Below are 9,288 nucleotides of genomic sequence, written 5' to 3'. Positions count from 1 at the left end.
GTAAGAATCACAAATAGGTTCTGTTGTGTAGTTCACATCCTCACTATAGAACAACTCTATCATTTTCCCCGAAGAATTATCTTTTAAATGTGTAAATATCCTTATCTGATTCCTACAGATTTGCACCCTACTGTCACAGGTTCCTTCTCCCCTGCTGTGATAACCAGAGCCCCACATCAATAACCACGTCCCCCACATCAAACCCACAAGCAAGAAATGCCTTGTGCTGTGGCTTATCTGCAGATACACACATACATCAGTATACACGTGCCAATTAACTAGTTGGCTCATGCAGCTGCCAAGTTTTTTTTTTTCTCCTCTCCCTCAGTATGGGCAGCATTTGGACTGCTTTCCTCTTCCCAAATGCCAGTTTATAAGTACTTAATTACCCTTAAGATAATTTCAAATTTGGCTGAAATGGGGACAGAAGGATCTACATTTATAAGAGAGAGACAAAACAACTGCATGAGCTTCATTTTCCTAGGGAAGCAGACTACAAACACTGTGGGCCTAAATCATCTAACAAGGAACTGTAGATGGTACCCCTTGGTATGCCTGATCTATAAATACACTGCATTACATTTTGCAAGCTATGGAGACCGGAAAAGAGGAAACCTACCAGCCCATCCAAGCCCATATGAACAGGAGACCAAGGAGTGCTATCTTCCAGCTTCTGAAATGTCTTACCAAAATCTGGCCCTTCAATATGCACCAATATGACAGTACAGCCAGCAGTTCTACTAGAATAAGTAAGTTTTAATTGCACACAACAACTCTTAGAGACCAGAGGCTCCATTTTCTATCTCAGTGTCACAGGTGCTTCCAAACATCCTAGATATTAACTCAGCAAGGAGATGTATGTACACCGCAAGTGCACAGCTTCTCCCCTCCCACACGGCAGACAGTGCATGGTGCTAACATGAGGGAATAGGGACAGAAGATAAAGGAAAACAGTCTGCTTCTGCCTCTTCTAGGTCACTCACTGTTGCCCTTAAAAGTACTGACAGACCAAACCCAGTACTTGTGCTGATGGCAAACAGAAGGTATCAAGAGATTACACGCAAAAAGGAGAACATTGGGAGTATGCCAGTAATAGGCAGTTCCTCGTTAGTATAGTGGTGAGTATCCCCGCCTGTCACGCGGGAGACCGGGGTTCGATTCCCCGACGGGGAGGCTGTGATGCCAGTTTTTGGGGGTTAAGTTTAGCTCAGTTGGTTAGAGCATGCTGCTAATGATGCCAAGGTTGCGGATTCAATCCCCATATGGGCCACTTGCTTGAGGGTTGGACTAGATGATCTCCAGAGGTCCCTTCCAATCTTACCAAATGTACGATTCTATGATAATACCTACTCAGAACAAGAATCTCTAGGCACAGAAGATAGGTGAAGCGCAAGGCCTTATGTCCTTCTTCCACTAGGAAAATCTCAGGTTTGAAAATAGCCAGATTTTGAGCTGGCATAGGATTTCTCTAACTCACAGGGAGGCATGTTTCTGCTCTCACAGAAACATGAAACTGGGCATTAGATGAATTCCTCCTTTCTCTTCTACTTCCTTTGCTGCATTGTCCTTTCTTAGAGGGCAAAGCATCCAGTATATCTACCAAAGTCTCCTCAGCGCCCACCTGGAGCCTGAGCTCATACAGACCTTCTGTATAGTGATACCCTCCACTTAAGAAGGGGATGCTGCTTTCAACCCTCTAGTGCGTGAGGCTCCTGCCAAAGTCACTCAGCCCTTTGCAGGAGGCTGTCAGTAGCTTCCACAACATCACTTCTATTCCAGGTTGACAACAAAAAATCCAACTGCTCAGGCACAGCTGCAGCAGCAGGGCCCCTTTTACTGAACTGGCCTCTGATACACCAAAGTCCTGCTGAGCCTGTGGAAATCAGGTTCACAATAGCAGCTGCAGCCATTAGCTCGCTCTTTTGTGATTTCCAGCATTATTATGCTGTTTGCGAACTTAGTTTTAAATGACCAGACCATAGGCTGGGAGAGATGAGACTTAGTGAGAAAGCACATGTACACTCTCATACACAAAAAGTGACAAACCCCAGCGGCAAGGTTGTGCTAATAGCTTGTTATTCAGTGACATGAAATCACTGCCAAGACAATACAGAGAGCCTAACACTCCAGCAGCCCTTTGACTGAGACAACACAGAGAACCAGAAAAAGCCCCTTTCACTTCATCCCACACTGTGATTACATGCACACAGGACACAAAAACCTTAAACAAAACAATTAGCTTTCTGAAGGAAAAGTTGCACCCAATTTGCTTTGTATGTATGATGTACAGGTAGCAAAGCACTCTTCTCACAGAGAGAAAAGGCTGACGTACACTTTGGAAAAGTTTTTCCTTTAAATTGGAGTTCTCAGTGCAGCTCTTGGAAGGAGCTGTTCTTTATCCGCTTCCCTCTCACATGCAAAATAGCCTCATACTTTTAGCCTAAGACTTTACCAGGACATTAAGGAACACAGCAGCAAAAGTAAAATAAATACAGGTACCCAAAGGCCTACTTCACATTTAAAAGCTGCACAGGTTATCGGTATATAGTTGCGTGTTGACAGATACGATTGCACTAGTGGAATTATCCAACATGGACACAGATTTAGCAGCCCAAAGGCATGCAACAGACCTCTGTGCATATGCAAATAGAGGCTGTGCTGAGGATGCAGGGCCCATGGAGACAGCTTATGTCCAATATAGCTTACTACTTCAGACACAGAATTGTATGTATGTGGCATCTATCTGTCTGTATCTACCTGTATGCAGAGCCAGTGCAGGTGTGGAAGCAGCTCATGTGGCAACATGCTTGTGAAAGGGAGAAGCACATGGCAGACACACTATGTTGCTTTGCTTGGAGCCCACTCGCGGTTAGTATTGCTCTTGAGCTGATTCCACACAGCTGTCTCTGTAACACCCTCTCCAGAGCTCCTACACACACACAGGGCTGCTTAGCACATGTGCAGCCCCATCTCTGCACCACTCTCCTGCTCCAGGACTCGAGCTGCCTCTGTGCATTTGTGCCTGTAAACCTTTCCAGATGGGTATGCACTGAATAGTACAAAGACACTGTAGCTGGTTTACATAAACCCTTCTTGATCCAGAAACAGGAATATCAAAGGTTTCATAGTCAGGATATCCTCATTCCCCACTGCCTTATTTGATGATGATTAGGCAATAGACATACATATGCCATTAATCTATGCGTATCGATGCTAGCAGCAGAATGGGAGAGATGTACGTGTTGTTGTCAGAAGAACTGTGTTAACTTACATCACCTAAGGATCAGTATGCAAGGGAATACCCTAGAGCAGGGGTGGAAAGGATGATTCTAGTCACAACCATTTTTTCCTGGTTGAACAAAAGTACAATTTCTGATTTCGTAAAGCCAGTAAGCAACTGACCCACTTACAGCCCCTTGTTTACAAGAGTTTTACTCTGTAAGCTATAGAGGGGGAGGGAGTCCAGCATACATCACGCTTAGCTCTACAGCTGCTAATTGTCTTGCATGACTCTTTATTTATATAAATAATTTACTTGGTGCCTCATGCCAAGAAGACACCTGAGCCCTTCATAATCTGCTAATGAAACGTTGACTTAAATGATCCATGTCCAGTATATGGGCACCATCGTTCTTTTCCTGCCCCCTCCATCTCCCCAAAAGTCCCTTAGCCATCTGCACGGAAGGACAGATGAAACGATCAGTGGTTAACAATGGCCAAGCCCAGCATGGAGCGACTTACAAAGTCGCTAGCTGAAGCTGAAGCCAGCTCCTGCGGGATGCGACGGGATTCCTCAGGGAGAGCGCTCTGCAGATGAGGTCTCACTACGGAGACTTACTTTCACTGGCCCAACAGAAGAGCACGTCTCTGCTAAAGGCAGCTGAATTATTTGTAGCCGAACAGTCGATCTAGCCAACTAAGATGCTTTCTGTGTTTGAAATGTAAAATGTCTCAGATCACATTTGTGAATGGAACCATCACTCAGATCGTTTCAGCAGACAACAAATCCACTCCAATTTATGAACCACTTGGCATTTTTTCCTGATGCTTCAGTGCTTAGCCAAGAAAATAACCTCAATTATGTACTTTCTGTAATGGATAAACCTAAGCCTCAATAAAGCTCTCAGCTTTGGAAGTTTTCAGAACATTAGACTGATATCTAACCTTGTAAAAGGTGCGTAGTTAGGCCAGGCTCTTTTTAATCCATTATGGCTAACAGATGGCTTTGACTGATGCATCTGTATCTGCTCACAGTACCAGGAGAGGGACTGTAAGCTTTGAATACAAATGGAGAGATTTTATTCCTATCAGGAGTATGACAGCTGTTTCATACTCGCTACCCAACATAAAATTTTAAAGAAAAACTATGAAATTTAAATACTGAAAACTTGTCAAAATGTAGTTCGACTTTCTGAAAAGTACATATTATTTGCCAGCGTACATTCCAGCAACTTTATATCATTATCTAGGTCAATATGGGAGGAACGGTGTTTTAGATTTCATGGCATACTGATACCTATTAGTGAGACATTTGTGCCATGTTATACTTTAGTATCACAGATCTCTCAGATACTAAATACTACTACCAAATTCTCTGAGGGCCCAGTTCCTCAGCTGTGTCCATCAGCAACTATTCCTCACTTATTTTGTCCCACAGAGATCTGTCCATTTAATTTCATGGATAAAAATTTGCAAGATGAAGGTAAATTACTAGAGTGATGACAACAGGCACATGGAGAGATTAGAATATTAAAAAAAAACAGTTCAAGTTGAACATAATGACAAATAAATGTATATTGCTGCTTCAATACAAGTATGCACTACTATTGCTAATCCTCTCTGTTCTACATGTAAACAATTTAGTCTCCAGGACAATCAGTGAAGAAATGTTCACCAGCATAACATGTATGCACAGCACAACATGGCTGCAAATGCATCACATGCTAAGATACTACATGCCAATATTTCAGCCTTAAGCAGGTTCTTATGTCCAAAACCTACTGGTATTGGTAACCTTTCTGCCCTGCATATTTGTCAGAAAGCTCTATATTAAGATATTTAAAGGCTCCTATAAAAATGAGTTAATATCAGGAATGCAGGAAAATGTAAATAGCTTCCCTGGCCAGTCGAAGCAGATACTGCTTTCTCTTTTGTAAATACTAAGTGTGTATATAAAAGAAGAAAAATTATTAAAAAAAAAGACAGGAAGGAAGGAGTAAGGGGTACTACCTGATGGTGGACAATCCATAAAACAGTACCTTCATTTTTATGCATTTATACAGATGAACACCAAATGCCTGCTCTTACATTATTCTTGGCAGTATTCCGTTGCTTCAATTTCTCCATCAGTCTTTAGTCACATCACAAAGACAAATACCTTTTGCATTTGCTACTGTTTCTTCTTCACCATATCCTGTACTTGCCAACTACCTCACAGTTTGTTGGCAAATGTTAGCTATGTCCAAGCAAGTCAGACAGGTCCATTTCCTGGGAGATGGTGTCTCAGAAAAGGTCCTGTCCTGCATTTCCTGAACGTTTTATTGCTCCATCACATTTGTGTTGCCTGCCCCATTAGGCAGATAAGGTGATTCAGCTCTCTGTGTGTAGGTAGGAACAGGTTTCCTCCCAGAAATTCTTTCATCTTGTCTTACTACACTGTTCTCCTAAATGCGAATGCTGCCTTCAGATAGCTCCTCAGTATACTGACTTTTCTAGATATGATTCAAGATCTGCCATTAGCTTTAATCACGTTAGAGCCAGATTTCCAGTTCCTGATCAGAACTTCAAGCAGCAATGAAAAAGAATAAACCCGACCCAGATTCCTATCAGGGATCAATTTTATTATGATCAAAGAAAGAAAGTTCATTAGCTTTCATAATTCTAATATATAGGTAATTCCACACCTGATAATCATGTCTTCAGCATTATGTACGGCTCAGCCTTTATGCTCTATGATACGTAACTGAGCTAATATTATGACACGCACTCCTTCATTCAAATGCAATTATGTGACCTCTGATATCACACAATAAAAATAATGTTGGTCACTGTTTTTTCATCTCTACAGCTGAAATATATGGGAGGTGCCATTTCAGCTAGCAGTATGCCTAACTCTTTCTTCCTCCTCTTTCACCAACAGGAGGTGGAAGATCGCTGTTCTCAGTGAGGCTTAGACCACAAGCTTACATCTGCATGTGGGCATGCCTCTAGAAAACGCATTGGCAAAAATATCAGTATTGGTTTAGCAGACAGAAGTGTATAGTAGTGGTGCAGCTGATTCCATACAGTGTGTACCAATAAACACTGCTTCAGAGTCTCCATGTGGTTTGGTGTCTTCAGAGCATGTGTGACAAGCCATTAATACCCAAATTGCAGAAAGAAGAAACAAAAATGGCAAACTTCCTGGTGGGACAGTGTGTGTCAATTGTTAGTGACAGTGAAATCTGCAGAAGAAAATTCAGGAAAAATCTGCTTTGAAAAGCAGATCCTCAGCCTAAAAACACAATCACAGAATGGAGAGTTCAGATTTCAAAGCTTAGAACTCAATGTCCCGGAGATGCTGCACCCAGAGACTCCTCCAGATCTGGAACAAAATGGGACTAGGAGAAGGATAGGATCGCACTGTTGTGTGTGGCAGGAATGCAAATATTTTTGTGTTGAAGCCTCCATATGGTCTAGAATAAGACTCCCTATAATATTGATAAATCTATCAAATCACTCTATAAGCTAAAAAAATCAGCTGCCCCTGAAAGTCCTGGGCAGCTGAACTAATACCTGATATTAAACATTAATATCCCAAGAGTATAAAGAGGTTAAGACATGCGGGTATCTTTTCAATTCCAGTTTTCAAAAAAGAACTGTTTCTGACTTGGCAGTCATGAGTTATAACTCCTCAGTCATAAAGGAAAGCCCAGTCCATTACATTTTCTCTATGAGCCAGGCAGACCCCTGTATATTGTTTTTCACTTGAACATTTTGATTGATGATCAGACTCATTTCAATTTATAGCTTCTTCCTCCCCTCCTAACAAAGCTCTAAAACTAGCGTTAAGGCTAAAAAGCATGACAAATCACACCTGCTTCTTATTATTTGGTAAATGACTCTCATGTTATTGCTTTTCTACAGAGTCATCATCTTTCACTGCTTTTGCATCCAGCAAGCACCAGTAGTTCCCTCAACCATACATCTACTGCATCAGCCAGCTACAGCCCTTATTAGTTTGTCATCTCTCCAACATGCAATATGCTAGTCATTTTTTTCTTACAAGTGCCTAATGACCCAGCATCTGTTTTATTAGTAGCTTTATTAAGAACAATGTTTCGCTCAGAATAAGGCAGATTTAGAAGACTCTGCTGAACAGCTGACTAAAGAGCCAAAGCCATGGGGATGCAGAATCTTGAAACACATGAGGAAAAAGCCTCTGAAGCCTCTGTCACCACCCACCACTGTGGAACACTACCCTCCTGGAGGCTATGAAGCTGCATGCTGTAGGACAACAAGGTAGAGGAGAAAGTTTGTGACCACGGTTCAGCAGATCAGTGACTGGCCAAGGTATGAAGAAATAAGATTTTCTCTTTTCAGTCTGCCATTAGCTTGCTTTGTAGCCCCAAAGCCACTTAGCCTGTATGTTTTAGCCTGTTCTCTCCATAAAACAAATAGAGCAGTACCTTTGTGAAGTCCTTTGGGTAGAAAACACAAGACAGGTTTTGTCTAGCAGCCATGCAAGTTATTGGGAGCCCTCTCTTCTGACCTCCTCATGAATTAATTTGGACTCTGTGGAGTGCAAGGTCATTGGTCTTTGCAAAGATTTTCACTGAGGTATCAGCCAAAGGTGGCTTACATGAAAGAGTCCTTTTGCTGTGGCTACTCTACAAATACAGCAGTGATCAGATCTTCACAGAGAGCCTGAGGAAAGTTCAATGTGCACACTTCTTCCATGAATTTTTATTGTTTCCAGAGGTTCTCAGAAATTTATCGTGATTAATGTTGCTCTCTCATGTATCTCACTGTCATCCTCTTTGGTGTGTTCAGGGAGCAAAAGTACTTTTATCTTAAACATGGAGGACTCAGTCATCCATCCCATTACTCACTCCTGAATTCACTTAATTTCACCTATTTTCCACTCCTAAAATTAACTTTCTTCATTCTAAACCATTCTTCCCTCAGGCATAACCCTTTGCAGGAGCAGTACAAAGGATTCCTGGTTAGCAGGAATTTTTCCTCACGATGGTACTAATGAAGGTGGGCAGAGTGATTAATTTATCTCCCTCTTGATATATTAGCTCACATCAACTCCAAGAAACATTCTGTCACTCAGATTAACATTAACACTACAGTTACCAACTCTTCAAAGCTTTAATTAGATCAGATATGATACAGACATGTCACAGGGATGTCTTTTTATCTAACTCAAGGAAAGTGAAAATCAGGTGTGGGAGGTTTACTTTCTTCCCCTCTATTTAGTCTCGCCTCTCAGATTCTCTCACATGCTTTCAGACAACCAGGGGTTATGCTGTGACAACTGGTAACGCATGTGTTTCTCAGATCCTCTTTAAATTGGCAACGTGAACATTATCTGTCCCAGCACGTCCCTTGATCTCAGAATGAAGTAACATTAGAATGGTCTCAGTATGAAGAGTGCCACAAACGATCTACAGGTCTTCACAGCTCTACCCAATGGGACAGCTGCTGTTCTCTTTAAAAGGGAATACATTTTCCACTTTAGGGTGGCAGGAGGTTTATGAGTAAGTAAAAATGTAAAAAAGATACATCCATGTTTTCTCCTACCCTAAACATCCTGTTGTATTATTACCTATGTTTCAAACATCTGGTTTTAGACCATTAAACTCCCAATGCACATATAGTTGGGGTGATGTATACTGGCAAGGGGGAAAAATAGCAGAAATAAAACTCCCATAAACACCTTCTGGGCCTGATTTAGAGAGGGTAGAGTTCATGCGGAGAACACTGGCTAGAAAAGCTGCTCCTTCCGCTAGGTAGGGATACAAGGCCAAATAAGATGAAGATACAGGTTACAGGCTTCAAAACAGAGGCAGGTACAAAATGGCATGTTTGTGTGGGTGCAGGACAGGGATTCTGGAAAAAAAACCCCTCACAAATAAATAAATATTTCTCCTTTCTAGACATGTACCATCCCTGTATCCTGCCAGCCCTTCCCCTTTCCCTTCTGCCATTTGGTCATCTTTCAAAGAGCAGTGCTGATCGAAAAACGTATCCTGCTCCCCTGCTATTTGTTATAGCCCTCTGCTGGGGCTCAAAGTTTCTCTG

General features: G+C 41.9%; 1 non-coding gene across 1 annotated transcript; it reads left to right on the top strand.

Annotated features, from left to right (window-relative positions):
* The first annotated feature begins 1,101 nt into the window (after positions 1-1,101).
* On the top strand, positions 1,102-1,173 carry TRNAD-GUC (transfer RNA aspartic acid (anticodon GUC)). Its single transcript has one exon. It is a non-coding gene; the product is annotated as a tRNA-Asp (tRNA).
* Positions 1,174-9,288: the final 8,115 nt, after the last annotated feature.

Source organism: Rhea pennata, chromosome 1 (assembly GCF_028389875.1).
Source record: "Rhea pennata isolate bPtePen1 chromosome 1, bPtePen1.pri, whole genome shotgun sequence".
Taxonomy (NCBI): Eukaryota; Metazoa; Chordata; class Aves; order Rheiformes; family Rheidae; genus Rhea; species Rhea pennata.
Note: the sequence above shows the minus strand (reverse complement) of the source record. Positions and strands in the feature narration are given on the sequence as shown.